The 16,213-nt window shown below is 41.3% G+C and overlaps 1 protein-coding gene across 5 annotated transcripts in view; it reads left to right on the top strand.

Annotated features, from left to right (window-relative positions):
• The first annotated feature begins 324 nt into the window (after positions 1-324).
• RALB (RAS like proto-oncogene B) overlaps positions 325-16,213 on the top strand; it is a 103,222-nt gene continuing 87,333 nt past the window's right edge. For all 5 annotated transcript variants that reach the window (XM_023499165.2, XM_031959943.1, XM_012544675.3 and 2 more), the window contains exons 1-2: positions 325-476; positions 15,419-15,553. The gene's annotated coding sequence lies outside the window, so the exon portion shown is untranslated. The remainder of the gene's footprint in view (positions 477-15,418; positions 15,554-16,213) is intronic.

Here is a 16,213-nt window from a genome sequence, read left to right as displayed (position 1 = left end):
AGGGCAGGACTTTCGCAAATCCTGTTGGGCACATGGGAGCTTCCTCAAGAAATACTCATCCATTCATTGTGACAGAGGCTCTATCTGAGATTCCTGCGTTTTCCAAAGGGAAAGAGAAAAAGACCCAAACAGGAACTGGGGACTTTGAAACTTGCGCAGGAGGAACAATGCGCTGGAAGAAAACTGCCCGCCCGACAGATAAAACTTTCTGGCCTCAGCGCTTTGGGCAGCGCGTTATCTCTGACTGTTTCCTAGTGTGAGCTCACATCCTGAGCCCTTCCCTTTTCTCCTGGCCCTTGGGAGCCAGAAGAGGGGGGAGGTGGGAGAAGGGAGGAAGGGAGCGTGGGCGGAGTTGCCGGAGAAGGAGGGAGAGTGGCTCTGGAGAGGCGGCCGCTGCCCCCGCCCCTGCCCCCCGGCTTTCTGCTGCTGCTGCTGTCGAAGAAGCGGACTGTGCACGTCCCGGCTCGGTGGATGCTGTAAGTAGCCAAGCTTTTAGGAGACGGCTTCTTGGGTCTGTGGCCCGCTGCGGGGTGGCGCGCCGCGGACCGCCCTGCCAGATGTGGTGACAGCTGGTTTTTCCGGGCTAGCTTTGGGGAAAAGGAGAATGAGTGGCCGCTGCAAAGGGAAATCATGGGACTCTATTTGGAGCGTAGATTTCCAGCGGGGAGGGAGGAATCCTAGAAGTCCTCGAGCCTCAACTGTAGTGGATGAGGGAACTAAATTTGGAGTCTGGAAGACCAGGGTTCGAATCCTGCCCGACACTGGCAGTGCACCTCTGGGCCTTATTTTCCTCATCTATAAAATGATGAGATTAGACTTGATAGAGTTAGGTCTCTTACAGCTCTAAATCTTTAATCCTTCGCATTTTATAGTTGAGGAACGTAAGTCACTTGCCAAGGCCACCCAGGTAGTCGCCAGTAGAGCTAGGATTCAAATCCAAGCCCTCTGACGGCAAATGGAGTTTCCTTTCCTTTTTCCTTTTCCATTTTTTGCTTCTTCACGAGGGTTCTCTAGCCCTGGCAGGGGAGTGGGACCAGAAAGGGAAGAACGAGTCTCAGAAATTGTCCTATTTAGCTTAAAAGGAAGACCTTGCTGGGATGGGAGAAGACTGGTGGGTGTCTCACGAATGGACCGTCGGACTTGGCCTATTGAGAGATTTTACTTTTTCATATTGGGAATTCAGAGAAGCCATTGATAATAGCACACGATGGCGCTTGGGATGATGGTGGAAGTTGGTAAAGTTTGGCTTGGCCAATTTCAAAATTAAAAAAAAAAACACCTCTTTTAAGCATTCTCTTCTCTCTGGTGCCTTTCTGTCTCTTTCTCTGTTTCTATTATATGTGTCTGTCCATCCGTTTCTTTTTTTGTGTATATGTCTGTCAGTCTCTGTATCTCTGTCTTTCTCTCCCCTTTTTCTGAGAGAATTTCCCAGGACCTGAAGGGTCACTTGCCTGAGAGGAAAATAATCTGATGAATCCACTTACACCAAGTAGAAATGGGATAGTATATTACACCAGTTCTGGCCCAGGCTCTGTAATCCCCTTGAGTCATTTTCCCTCTCTGAGCCTCATTTTATCTTTAGTTGTAAGATGAAAGGGTTTGACTAGATCATTCCTAAAGTCCTTTCAAATTCCAACATTCTGTGATCTAAGAGATAACATAAGGGGTTCAGATGGGAAAGGGAAGAGAAATAAGGTTATGGTTTCCCTATTATTAGAAGTCCCAGCTGCTGAACAAGGGCCCACAGCCTTGGCGTGGGCTAGGGGCTGTGATGGTGGAAATGCATAATTGACCTTGGGGGGATTTGATCATGTTTGTTTCCTAGTATTACTTTCTCCACCCCTTCCATCCCCAAATTGGAAGAACTTTCTGGACGACTGTGGTAGGCCCAGACACAGCTGTGAAGTAGATGGAGCTTGTTTTGGGCCCTTACCAGCTTTCCTCGTAATCCTTTGGATTCCCTCAAGTTCCACCCTTGTAGAATTCCATGGCTTTGGCCTTTTCTTCCTTGATTCCCAGACCCTCATTCTCCTCTCCACCCTAGGACAACCTGGGGGTAGCCAATGTCCCTGCTCCAGCCCCTGCCCCTACTTTATAATATTCAATTCTTTTGGGATTTTTTAGAGCCCAAAGGGTATGTATGAGAATACCACAGGCACACCCGGCATGCAGATGTTTCAAACATCAGTGCTTCAGAGATCCCTGATTTCATTCTCCAGTTTAGATGCTCATAGGACTTCGAGCTGGGACTTTATGTCATCTGGTCCAACTTTCTCATTTTCCAGATGAGGAAATAGGCCCAGAATGTTAAATGATTTGCCCAAAGTCACTGAGGAAGCAAGTGGCAGAATAGAGATTTGAGCTCAGGTCTTCTGCTTCCAGATTCATGTCCTTTTCCAAGAGTCTTTTTACTAATACAGATAACAACCTCTACGTACTTTTAGTAGATATTTCTTCATGGGTTTCTATGGCTGGAAAAAATTCAGGTCCTGGGACCAGCTCTCTTATAACGGACTTTTTAGCTAGATTGTTTGTCAGGTGACAGATATGTTTTCTATTGTTGGACCCCAATTGTAGGCTTTTCCTTGAACTTGTACTCTATTTTCCCAGCTTTTTAATTTTTAAAAAATTAAAAATTTTTTTTTGCTGAAGCAATTGGGGTTAAATGACTTGCCTAGGGTCATACAGCTAGGAAGTATTAAGTGTCTGAGGTCAGATTTGAACTCAGGTCCTTCTGACTTGAGGGTATTTTCCTAGCTTTTAATGACCTAGGTCATGGATGGAGGATTTAAGATGAGGGCATGTATGGATCAGTGAAATCATAAACCCCCCTCTCCCTCTATCCCATGTATTCATGTCTCTCAAATTGAGAATTAGCATGCTGTAATAGAAAGAGAGTTGACTTCTATTAGCAAAACCTGCATTCAAAACTCACCTCTGACACAGAAATAGGTTGTGTGACTCTGGATAAGTCATTTACTTTTCTCTGCACTTTAATGAATCCTCTCTAAAATGAGGATATCAAACTCCTAGACTTCTAATGGTTCCTTCCAGCTCTGAATCTAGGGTCTATGTCAACTAGCAAAAATAAGAGCTTGCAACATTTTCCAGATACCAACTGCCCTAACTAATCACTGTCGTGTCAGGTACTTATTTAGCTGTCAGGCCCGATGGGGTCTCTGACATCTTTAGTAGCTACTTTCCCTCAATGGCAGATTTAAAGGTAGAGAGTTTCCATCTGGAGATAAGAGGGTCCCCTTGGGAACTAACTCTAGGTACAGTTCAGCTTATGTCACAAAAAATCTGTCTGTTCCTTCTTGAAATGGAAATCAGTGTCATTTTGCTTGGTTACCTTTTAAATTCTAAAGCTTTCCCTCTGTTGATCACCTCCAGTTTATCTGCTAGATAGCTCCTTTGTACATGTTGTCCCCTGGGAGCTTCTGAGTAGGGACCATCTTTTGCTTCTGTATCCCCAGGATTTAATGCAGTGTCTTGCACATAGTAGGCACTTAATAAATTTTTGTTGGTCAATTAACTGACATGGGTACTGTCAAGAAGAAATCAACTCACTGATTTAGAGATGGAAAAGATCCTTGTGCTCATTGCACTCAGTCCTTCAGTTTTAAAATCACTTACAAAAAATCTGATTTTTTACTGTTATCTTTCGTTTTCATTCCATCTTCATCTCTGAATACGTCACTTCTCATCCCCTTTCAAGCCCAGCGAGCCGTTCTCTGTAAAGAGGACAAAAAATAGTTCAACAAAACTAACCATCACATCAACTAGGTTTTAGAGTGCTGATGTGCAGTGTATCACTGTCCTTGTCTACCCTGCCACTCCTACGAAGAACTATATTTTCTCAACTCTCCCCCAGCATTCATTTTATAGATAAAGAAACTGAAGCCCAAAGAGATGCAGTGTTGGGCTGACCTCATCCCAGTATGTCCCTGTCCTATCTTATCCTCTCAAGGCTCTGCTTTCCATGAAAGTGATCAGCTGATAGTAAATGAATGAATGTAAAGTATTTGTGATGTGCTTACAAGGGCTGTGATAAGCCTTAAAATGTGCTCATAAATTAGTTGGAGAGCTTTCCCTTGCCATAAGTGTGCATTTTAGTCATAATCTTTTGAAAATTGGTTCCTCTTTCCTTGGCAATAGGAGGATGGGATTTTAGGGCAGAAAGGAAGGGAAGGAAACATGGCAGGCTGATGGGACAGGGTAATTCAATATGATGCTTTTATCACACAGGTAGGCTGGGGACTACTTCATCTTCTCAGAGGGCCAGTCTAGGCTTGTGTATGTATGATTCCTGAATGATATTTAACCTTTTTTCAGCAATGCAATGGTTTAATTCCCTTTAATATCTAACATGTTTAATTGATAGGGGTTCATGACCTTTGAGAAGTAGGTTGTTAGAGTGTTGGATGTGGAGTCAGGAAGAGAGGCTGGGATCCTGCTTCTAACCCTGCCAATAAGCTGTGTAATTGGGGGAAAATGATTTAACCTTTCTTAGCTTCAAGTTCCTCATCTGTAAAATGGGGGTAAGAATAATCAAGTATATAACTCACAGAGTTGTTATGATATTCAAATTAGATAACATATATAAAGTAGTTTTCAGATTTTCAATTGATATTTAAATGTCAGCTTGGGAAAAGGAGAGATGGGCTGATATTTCTTTGAGTCTTCTGCTTACTCTTCCCCTCCCCTCAAACACTTTCCCCACCTGACATCTGAAATAATTTTTTTTTAACCAGGAAACATGAGTTTTCATTACATAATCAGAGATAAGATACTTCAAGTAACATTTCTAAATCAGTAGACACTGTGCTTTCCATTCATACTCAATTGTAAATGACTATCATGGTACCTCTTCCTGAGAGCAGGACCAGGGGAGAGAGAACATAAGGACACTGAGAGGATGATGACGGGGGAGACCTCATTGAAGGGGAAGAGGATGGGCAGAGATTGAAAGAATCCCTTAAGAAGGAAGGACCAATTTCAGGAATCATGTAACAGCTGCACTTGTCTAAGCTACACAAAGAGATTATAGACTTGTTAGGTGCCCCCATAATTGCTGGCTGCTAAATTATCAGCAACTTTGCCCGAAGATGTGTCCAGCTGAATATGGGATAAGTCAAGTCACATGATAGTGGAGGGATGACTTCAGAAGTACATTGCAACCAACTCGGATGGGCTTTCTTTCTTTCTTTCTTTCTTTTTTTTTTAATTTAATAGCCTATTATTTACAGGTTATAGTATGGGTAACTTTACAGCATTAACAATTGCCAAACCTCTTGTTCCAATTTTTCACCTCTTACCCCCCCACCCCCTCCCCCAGATGGCAGGATGACCAGTAGATGTTAAATACATTAAAATATAAATTAGATACACAATAAGTATACATGACCAAACCGTTATTTTGCTGAACAAAAAGAATCAGACTCTGAAATATTGTACAATTAGCTTGTGAAGGAAATAAAAAATGCAGGTGGGCATAAATATAGGGATTGGGAATTCAATGTAATGGTTTTTAGTCATCTCCCAGAGTTCTTTCTCTGGGCGTAGCTGGTTCAGTTCATTACTGCTCCATTGGAACTGATTTGGTTCATCTCATTGGTGAAGATGGCCAGGTCCATCAGAATTGATCATCATATAGTATTGTTGTTGAAGTATATAATGATCTCCTGGTCCTGCTCGTTTCGCTCAGCATCAGTTCGTGTAAGTCTCTCCAGGCCTTTCTGAAATCATCGGATGGGCTTTCTACAGCAGATGGTTAAATTTTCAGAATCACATCTACAACATGAAAATCGGACAATTCTACAAATCAGGACTTTCTTGATTTAAGAAAGTAATAGAGAAAATGTTAATGGTACAGATTAAACTTAAAAATATTCCAAGGGTGCTGGATTTTCTGCTTTCTGAAGAGCTGGCTGTTAAACATTTATTAATCCTGCTCTTCTCAGCCTCAGTCCTGCTCCTTTCTTTCTACCTACCTTATACTGGCTGCTGTATCCTAGAGATTTCAGAAGCTCTTAGAATGCTTAAGTCTTACAGATGAAAGGGATGTTAGAGATGAAGTCCAATACTCTGCCCAAATGAAGCAGAAAACAAGGCTAATAGTGGTCTCAGTCTGACCTGGCCTGGAGAGGACTGTAGGGCTCAGGGCAGCCGTACTGCCCAGCTATCGTACTAGAAGCTGTCTTGGTATGGAGGGAACAGCCCTGCAGCCCCAGAGGAAGACGAGAGGATCGATCCTTGGCCCTAGAATGGAAAGTGAAGTGTGTGGGAACGTGAAAGAGATCTTTTAAACTGAGGAAGGAAAAGGTAGAGACTTTCTCTCACTTTCCATGTCTGGTCCCATTTCTTTTTTACATATTTCTGTAGAACCTGTTGTGGAAGTTCCACTTCCATGGTTTCTTTGAAAGACAGCTTCCCTAAAAAGCCCCTTGACCTTTCTGTTGGCAGCTCTGGGCCTATTTGTTCCCTTTGGACAGATGGACTGGTGAGGCTGAAATCTCCCTGTTTCCTGCCCCTTCCCAGGAAGCTTCTTCCATGAGCACTGGGCCAATCCTCTCCCCTTTATTTCACTGAATTCCTGTGAACTTTTTTTTATCAACCCCCTCTGACTCAACTTGTCTGGCCCCCATAAGAGAATGCAGAATCATCAAGGCATCCCAAGGCTACGGGAAATGAGGAATAGTGGAATATAGGAAATGCCCATCAGTGCATATTGCATCCTTGATCTTTATCCCAGTCCAGATTTCCAAAGGTCCTGAGAAGGAGGAGACAGGGAGAAAGGGTAGGAAAACAAGCAGGGCTTTGGAGAGAGCAGGGATGATAGATTCTAGAATTGTGAACATTCCACACTTCTTGGACCTTGCTAACAATCATCAAGGGAGAGTCCAGAACATTTCAGAATCACCGATCGTTGGGGCAAGAATTCTGGAGTGAGAGCTACTGGCAGTGCTCCCCCAACTTACACTGGGGGAGCCCGCACAGCCAGAATCTGTCCCTGCTCCCTCCGGTGAAACTTTCATGCTCTTGAGCTGGGCTGTTTGTGTCTTCCTAGGTGACTACTGTCATCTCCTGTCTGGAGAAAGCTAAAAGATCGATCGTTCTCCAGTCTGTACTTACATGTTTCCAGCATCGTATCTGCTACATAGCAAGCATTTAGTCAATGCTTGGATTTTGTAGTGATATTTTGATCCATTGGGAAGAAAAGCTCAAAGCAAAACCTTTGTAACAAAGATGTGTAGACAAATTCCTGTACCAGCCATGTGAAAAAAAAATCAGTTTATATCCTGAGTCCATTACTTCTATCAGGAAATCGGGAACATGTTTCCTTAAACACATATCTTTTAAAAAATTAATCATAATTTTTTTCTTTAAGAAAAAATAATTAATCTATTTCTAATCCACATTGCTTTATGAATCATGTTGGAAAAGAAAAATCAGAACAAAAGGGAAAAACCATGGGAGAGGAAAAAAACAAACAAAAATAAGACAATTTTTTTCAATTGACAAATATTCTCTCCCTTTTCTCTTCCCACTATTTCCACAGCTGAGTAATAATAATAATAATAAAGGCCAAAACATTTGTAACAAATACATAGTTAAGCAGAACCAAGTTCCACATTGACCATGTCTGAAAATTTATGTCTCCATTCTTCATTCTGAGTCTGTCACCTGTCTGTCAGGATATGGGTAACACACTTCATCATAGATATTCTGAAATTATAGTTGATTATTGAATTGATCAGAGCTCCAAGTCTTGCAAAGTTGGGTTTTTTCCCATCAAGTCTTTTACATGAGCTCATTTTCTGGTGATTTGCTTCTTCCACTTTCCACCAAAAACTATTTAATTAATGGAGACCCCAGGACAGGTCAGCCCAAGGCTTGGGAAATAAGAGATAATTATTGATGCCCTCGGCTTCCCATTCTTGCCTTATTCTGCTATCTTTTGTTCAAGTCATCCAGGTTCCTCATATTCTGTCCTTTGCCATCTCTCAAAGCTGGCTCTCAGGGATGAGTTTAGAACTTGTTCATACTAAGTTGCAAAATAATTGATTAAAGTATTCTCTCTGAGAAAGTTTTGAGAGATCTACATTGTGTAAATCTATCTGGGGAAAGGGACTTTGTATCATAATCTCTGAAATAGGGTACTATGTTGGTGGCTGGCAAATCACTTAATATGTCTGAACCTTAGTTTTCTTCTCCATAAAAGGGGACAATAATGGTCTGTACTACTTACATCAAGGTTTGTGGTGAGGTACAAATGAAAATACACCTGGAAACCCGTTGTAAGAAATGAAGGTGATTTAGTACTTCCCTTAGGCTCTCTTGCTTTAGGTTATTTTGCACAACCAGCTTGTTGGGTCCAAGAGGATGCTGACTGACAATAAAGTGTTATGGACCAGTGATAATAGAATGTCTAAAGCTAACGGAGGTGCCGTATAAAATTGTATGACTGTTATTTGGGCTACAGCTGCAGTAGAACTAAAAACACACTCCCTGAGGTTTCCTCTCCTCCCACCATGGGTTTCTTTCACCTAATGAATTATGGGGAGGGCACTTGTGTACAAAGTTCTAGAACTTCAGGTCCCTTTAAGAATATTAGCATACCAGACACACATTTGGTTTTCCCTGTTAAAAAAAAAATCTGTTTGCTCACTGCTGAGGTGTTAGTGGTCCCCTAAGGAGCTGAGTACACTTGGTAGCATTATAATAAACTTTGTCCCTTAACTTGGAGATGATCTGAGCCTGTGAACTCTTTTGAGACACCTTGTGTCTCATTTTGGTGACTTGTATGGGGAGAGTCTGACAGCTCTCCAGCTCCTTGTGAAGGTAAGCCCCATCTGTCCTACACCTGAGACACCCCCAAGTCCCTAGGTAGGCTTGCTGGGGCTTTGTTCTGTGGCTTCCCACAGCTTTGCACACTTCCTTTTGGACTAGGGATGCCTGTTCTTGGGAACACTTGCATTCTCACTTTCTCCCTCCCTAGGACATCAGAAGTGAGTGACTTTGGGAATAGGAACCTTTCATGGCTTGTTGCAAAAATAGAATAGCCCCCTTCCATCCCCTGGGACTCTTCCTTAGGTTGCTTCATGAATAATAGATACATTTGGCTAATGATCTCAAAAGGAGGGGGTTTGTCTTGTTCTAGAACATCCTGGAGGTTCAGAAGAAATGGCCCTCCGTTGGGTTTCTCAATTATAATACCATTCTTCAGCTTGATCTACTCTGCTACCAGTACCATGGACTGAAGTCCCTTACATCCAGTGCTTCATGGCCTCTGTCTCCAGACCCTAACTTAAGACAACAAAGTAGGATGTTACTGGCTAAATTTAGTGAGGGAAATTGAAGAAGGTGACCTCCTGGATGACCCCCTCCTTTCCACTCCCTCAGGGCCAAATGTCTCCCCTTCCTTTAAGTCCAGAAGTCCAGAACCCCTGCCAGGACTATTCCCCTATCAGGATATGGACTCTACTTCACAACACTCTCCTAACTCCACAGCTCCCCGTTCTAAGCCTGTCTAACACAAGGAGCAGAATCTTCTATTTTCCCCCATTTTGACCCGCCTGAACATGCTGAGACCCTCTCTAAACTCTGTCCCTTGAAGGAGATTGCTGATGGGCAAGGAGGGACTAGTAGAGTCCATGTTCCATTCACTATGACCATCTTATAGGTCAAAGAGGAACTGGGCTACTACTCTGAAAATCCCACCAAGTTTAAGGAGATAGCGCTCCAATTTGATCTCACTTGGGGGGACATTTATATTATCATTTCCTCTTGCTGTACCACTGAGGAGCAAAAAAGAGAATCTGTGATGTCCCTCAAAAATTTGGGGACAATGTAGTGGAGTCTTCCTTAGGGAATAGATACCCTCCTGGGGCAAATGGCATTCTTTCTGCCAATCTCATTGGGACTATCAAGATGACAGAGATAGGGCCAGGAGGAGCCATATGCTCACTTGCCTGATGGAAGGCTTGAAAAAGAGGTCAAAAATCAGGTTAATTATGAGAAAGTCAAGGAAATCACTCAAGACTCTGAAGAGCATCCGGCCCTATATCAGAGCCCATTGAGAGAGGCTTTAAAGAAATACATCAATCTTGACTCCTCTTCCCTGGGGGGTGCAGTGATCCTTCGCATGCCTTCTTTGAGTCAATCTGCTCCTCACATCTGGAGGAAGCTTCAGAAATTAGCCTCGAGTCCCCAGACACCTCAGGCAAACCTTTGGAGGAGCCTTTGTTGAAAACAACAGAAACTGCACTACGGCTGAGGAACAGGACCACAGGATTAGGGAAACAGGTTCAGCATTTGGTCACTGTCGCAACTGGGACCCCAGGGAATCCCTACAGCAAACCTTGCAACCAGAGTACCTGCTTCCAGTGCCACAGAAGGGACCACTGGTCCTGTGAATGTCCTTTAGGGACATCCGGAGGAGGAAGCCTCTGGGACTGAGCCTTAACTACAAGCAGACTGACCATTGGAAGAGAGCTTTCTCCTCTCTATATCCTATACCCTAGAAACCTCAGGAAGTGCAGTGATGGGTCTTGGGATCTGGCCAGGCTTCCTCTTTCTCCGTCATCATATCCTAACTTAGGGTAACCATAAACATTGTTAAACTCTTGAAAGAAGCTGTCCAGACTCTTTTTTTGATCATGGCTTTTAGGTAGTCCAATAATTCTTAAATCATTTCTCCTGGATCTATTTTCCAGGTCACTTATTTTTTACAATGAGGTATTTATATTTTTAAATTTTGTTTGACTGATTCTTGATGTCTCATAGAGTCATTAGGTTCCATTTGCCCAGTTCTAATTTTTAAGGTGTGATTTTCTTCAGTTAGCTTTTGTACCTCCTTTTGACCAACTCTTCTTTTAAAGGAGTTATTTTCTTCAGGAGATTTTTATTTTTGCATTTAACCAATTACATTTTTTTAAAAAAGAATTGGTTTTTTTTCAGTCAGTTTTTATCTTTCCTTTTCCAAGATATTGACTCTTTCTTTTCCTAATTTTTTTTCTATCTTTCTTATTTGACTATAAAAGTCTTTTTATGAGGGGCAGCTAGATGGTGCAGGGGATGAGAATCTGAGTTCAAATTTGGTCTCCGACATTTAACACTCATTACTAGCTGTGTGACCCTGGGCGAGTCACTTAGTCTCAATTGCCTCTCAGAAAAAATCTTTTTTGAACTCTTTTAAGAAGGCCTTAAGGATTTGAGATCAGTTTATATCCCCCTTTGAGGCTTTGCATGTAGATATTTTTCCTCTTCTCAGTTAAAGTTTGATCTTTCACATTACCTTCTATGGTCAAGGTTCTTTTTAGTTTCTTTCTCATTTTTTGGTCTATTTTGTGGTTTTTAAAGTTAGCTCTGCTCCTGGGATAAAGAGGGTGCTGTTCCAAGCTTCTTGTGCTGGAAGCTGCAAGTGGGGTCACTGGCTTTGAGAGCTAGGGGCTCAGGTGTTTGGTGACTTGCTCACTGCACTGAGATCCTGACCTAGTAGTAGAGGACATTGTCTGTGTTCTCCTTTCATCCAAGTGAGACAAATGTTTCTTGAAGCTTTTCCAAGATATCTTAAGCTGGAAAATTGTTTCACTCACCTCTTTATAGGCTCAATCAGTCCAGAATCTGAGGGAGACCTCATACAATTTCCTGGTTTTTCTCCCCCCCTTCTCTCTGTCTCTGTGTCTGTCTGTCTGTCTGTCTCTCTCTCTTTTTCTCTTTGTCTCTGTCTCTCTCACCCCATTCATCCACTTATCATCTATCATTCTGTCCATTCATCTATCCAATCTATTTACCATTCTTTTAAAATTTTCTTTCTCTCTCCCTTTTTCTCCCTTTCATCTTCCTCTTCTAAGACTGGAAGTCATTAAGCAAGTGATGCTCTACATTGGGAGAGGGAATTCTTCAGCAAAAGCTCCCTCCACTGATGGAATCACGTTTCCAGTAATACATACATACATACATACACACATACATACATATTTGTCATAAATTTGACATACATAAAATGAATATTTCCTTATAAAAGAATAGAAAATTGCATATAACATAATCAATTTCTTATAAAATAAAGTGTATATTAAAATATAAATAAATAAAATAAAGTATATATTAAATTTAACAGAGTTCTTTGATCAGTTTCTTGCTAATCCCTTTTGAAACTCCTTCTTTCAACTAGTTGGTACAATGGATAGAGTACCAGGCTCATCTCCCTGAGTTCACATCTGGTCTCAGATACTTACTAGCTGGGCAAGTTCTTAACTCTGTTTGCTTCACTTTTCTCATCTGTAAAAAAAGGAAATGGCAAATTGCTTCAGTACCTTTGCCAAGAAAACTCCAAATAGGATCACAAAGAGTTGGACAGGACTGAAAAACAAGTTAACAACAGCAACATTATTCCTCCTTATATACACAACTCCATTTCCCCCATTTCAAATTAAAATCCTCTCTTATAACAAGTAGATTCAGGCAAATCAAATCCACATTTTAGCTATGTCTGATAAGTAGCATCCTATCCCGCCCCTCTAGTTTGTTCTTTACCAAGAGCTGTGTTGTTAAATGAGGTGATTTCAGGCAATTCTAATAGACTTGTGATGGAGAGAGCCCTCTGCATCCAGAAAGAGGACTATGGGGAGTGAACATGCATCACAGCATAGTATTTTTTACTTTTTTTCTTCTTCTTGTTTGCTTACCTTTTTTTCCTCATTTTTTTTTCCTTTTTGATCTGATTTTTCTTGTGCCACATGATAAATATGGAAAAACATTTAGAAGAATTGCACATATTTAACCTATATTTGATTACGTGCTATGTCTAGGAGAGAAGGTGGAAGGAGGGGGAAAAATTTGGAACAGGATTTTGCAAGAGTGAATGTTGAAAACTATATTTGCATGTATTTTGAAAAATAAAAAGCTATTATTAAAAAAAAAAGAGTGTCTTGTTGTCTAGTCATTTTAGTCATGTCTGTCTCTTTGTGGCCAAGAGTAGGGAGATACAAATCACTGTCAGTTTTCTGGAGTCATGACTAGCTATTGAACAATTATTTAATCTATCATAGTTTTACCATATTGTAGTTCTTATTAATATTCTCTTTCTGTTTACTTAACTGAGTAGTTAATATAAGTCTTCCCAGAGTTCACTGTTAGTAAGTAACTCCATGTGGGAAGGGATGGTCTTACTTTTTTTGGAGGGAGGGGGTAAGATAATGGTTAAGTGACTTTCTCAGGGTCACTCAACTAGGCTAGATTTGAACTCAGGTCCTCCTGTCTCTGGTGCCAGGCTTTATCCACTGCATCATCATGTAGTCCTCTCACTTGCTTTTAATTGTACTCTCAGTCTACAGTATTATTATTCAATATTATTAAATAGTGTCCAACACAGTGTTTAATAAATGTTCTCTCTCTCTCTCTGTCTCTGTCTGTCTGTCATTCTCTCTGTCTCTCTTTCTTCTCCTTTCTCTCTTTTTCTCACACTCTCTTTCTCTCTGTCTCTCTTCTCTCTCTCTCTCTCTCTCTCTCTCTCTCTCTCTCTCTCTCTCTTTCTCTCTCTCTCTCTCCCCTTCCTCTCTCTCTCCTCTCTCTTTCTCCCCTTCTCTCTCTCTCTCTCTGTTTCTGTCTCTGTCTCTCTCTTTTTCTCCTTCTGTCTTCATTTCTCCATCTCTCTCTCTCCCATCAATCACCTATTTATTACATATATATTACCCATATATATCCTTTATATATTATTATCTACCTCCATCTACCTATCACATTATCTATGTGTCTGCCTATCTACCTATCTAGCTATCATCTATCTTCCTCCCATTTTTCTATGAACTTTAATAGTCTTTGTTATTTCTTCCTTTGTATTGCAGTTACTGTTATGTGTCTTACCTGCCCTACTTGATTATAAGCTCCTCAAGACCATGTCTGATAGTACTTTACATTCCCCCTGGTGTCCTATATAAACTCCATGGTTATGCACTTCCTCTAGTCCTATATCATAGTTCTTCTCTAGACTAATAGATGGTCTTCTTGAGTTTCTAAGGCTGAGAATTCATCACATTGCAGCCAGTCTAATGATGAACCCCCTCAGACTTCATGAAGATAATTCTTGGCCAACAGACATACATAGTTTATCACCAGGATTTATAGATAGTAAGGGCTTAATAAATATCTATTGAATTGAATTGACTGACAGACAATAGGTGGAAATAGTATTTCACAATTAAATTCCTGCAGAGATATGACCCTATGTGTTTTGTAGATAGCCACGTAGAAAGAATATAGATGTCAGCATTTTTATGAATTCCCAAAATAGAGTTGGGGAAATTATCATTAACATTCATTTTTTCACTTTGGGTGGGACAAAAAGATGGAGTGTAGGTGAAGTTTTCTCCATTCCTGAAAGAATTAAGAGAAACTCCTATTTTCAAAATGACTTGCTTTTTGACTGGTATGACATCACTTCCTTCTAATACAATGTAGCAAAAAAAAATTCTTCAGTGACTCATGGTGGCCTCTTGATTCATGTTTGCATTTCTTCCTGTGCAGAAAAGGAAATATATCTGGGACAGGGAGAAGGAGGAGGGGAGGAGAGAAAGAGGAGAAAAGGAAGAGGCAGAGAGAAAGGGAAAGGAAGGAGAGAAAAAAAGATGAAATGAAGGAAGAGAGGGAAGGAAAAGTGGGAGGAAAGAAGTAAAGGAAAGGAAGGAGAGTCACAAATGAAAAAGGGAAAAGGGAAGGAAGGAAAGATGAAAGGAAGTATAAAGTGAAGAGAAGGAAGGGAGGAAAAGAGAATGAAGAAAGAAAGGGACAAAAGTATTAAGGGAGAAAAAGGAGAGGAGAAAGAAGTGGAGCTATAAGGAAGGCAGAGAAAAAAGGAAAGAAGATTGATGAAAAGAAAAAGGAAGGGATGAAGGGATCTGATTTAGCATTTTTTCTCCATGGCGAGGAGACATCAGTTTTTTGGTGTAGTAATTCCCAATCAAAACAAAACCAAATACATAATCTATGAGTTTCCCTTGAGACTGTCCTGGAATTTGCCTTAAGAATTATTCTAGAAAAGATAATTTCACTTCAGTTTTTGGAGATTAAGAGATTTCAAAGCACTTTCTTTTGATCCTCATTAGAGTCCTGTAAGATAGCGAGGTTACTTGACAGATAAGGAAAGCAGAACCCAGAGAGTGGGTTTGTGTGCTCCTTACAGAACAGTGCAACTGGTACAACTGATATTTCTGGCTCTGTTGATTGTATTGTCTTGGGAACAATCTGTGAGTGACGGTTCCACCCAAAGTTATGCTGTAGTTGAAAAAGTTTAATTACTGAATATACAAACCTAGCCTCCATGTCAAACCCAAGCCAGGACTGCCTGAGATAAGCAGTTTTAAAAGTTGGGCACAGAGTAATCATTTTCCTTTGGTATTGAATGTCATTGTAGAGCTGGAAAAGGAGCCAAGGCAAGACTGAGTGTGAGCGCCTGACTCACTGACAGCTGATCGGAAAGCTTGGGTCTGCAAAACTCTTTACAAGAATTGGGGAAAAGTCAACTTGGCTGACTGGTCCAAAGCAAGAGGTGAGTGTCCGGTTTATTGATTAGAGAGGTCTGTGGCTGAGCAAACCAATTACTGGTGTGATGTGGTACTGGTGTGTGGGGGGTGGAGAAGAGAGAGAGAGATAGAGAGAGAGAGACAGAGACAAAAAGAGAAATCAGAGAAAGAGAGAGGGGGAGGGATAGAAGGAAGGAAAGTGGGAGGGAGAGAGAGAAGGAAGAAGAAGAGGTGAGACAGAGACAAAAAGGGAAGAAGAAGAAAAAGAGATGAGACAGAGAGACAAAGAGATAGAGACAGAGACAAAGAGAAATCAGAGAGAGAGAGAGGGAGGGGGAAAGGAGAAAAGGAGGGAAAGGGGAGGAGGAAAGGAAGTAAGAAGAGATGAGACAGAAAGAGACAGAGACAGAAAGAAAAAATCAGAAAGAGAGAGGGAGGAGGGAGAGAAGGAGGGAAAGAGGGAGGGAGAGAGGGAAGGAAGAAGAAGAAGAGATGAGATAGGGACACAGAGAGACACACATAGAGACAGACAAAAAAGAAAAATCAGAGAAAGAAAGAGGAAGGAGGGAGAGAAGGAGGAAAAAGGGAGGAAGGGAGAGAAGTAAGGAGAAGAAGAGATGAGACAAAGATAGAGACAAAGACAAAAAGAGAAATGAGAGAGAGGGGGAGGGAGGGAAGAAGAATAG

This window comes from Sarcophilus harrisii, chromosome 3, assembly GCF_902635505.1.
Source record: "Sarcophilus harrisii chromosome 3, mSarHar1.11, whole genome shotgun sequence".
Lineage (NCBI taxonomy): Eukaryota > Metazoa > Chordata > Mammalia > Dasyuromorphia > Dasyuridae > Sarcophilus > Sarcophilus harrisii.
This window is presented reverse-complemented; position numbering and strand designations above follow the sequence as displayed.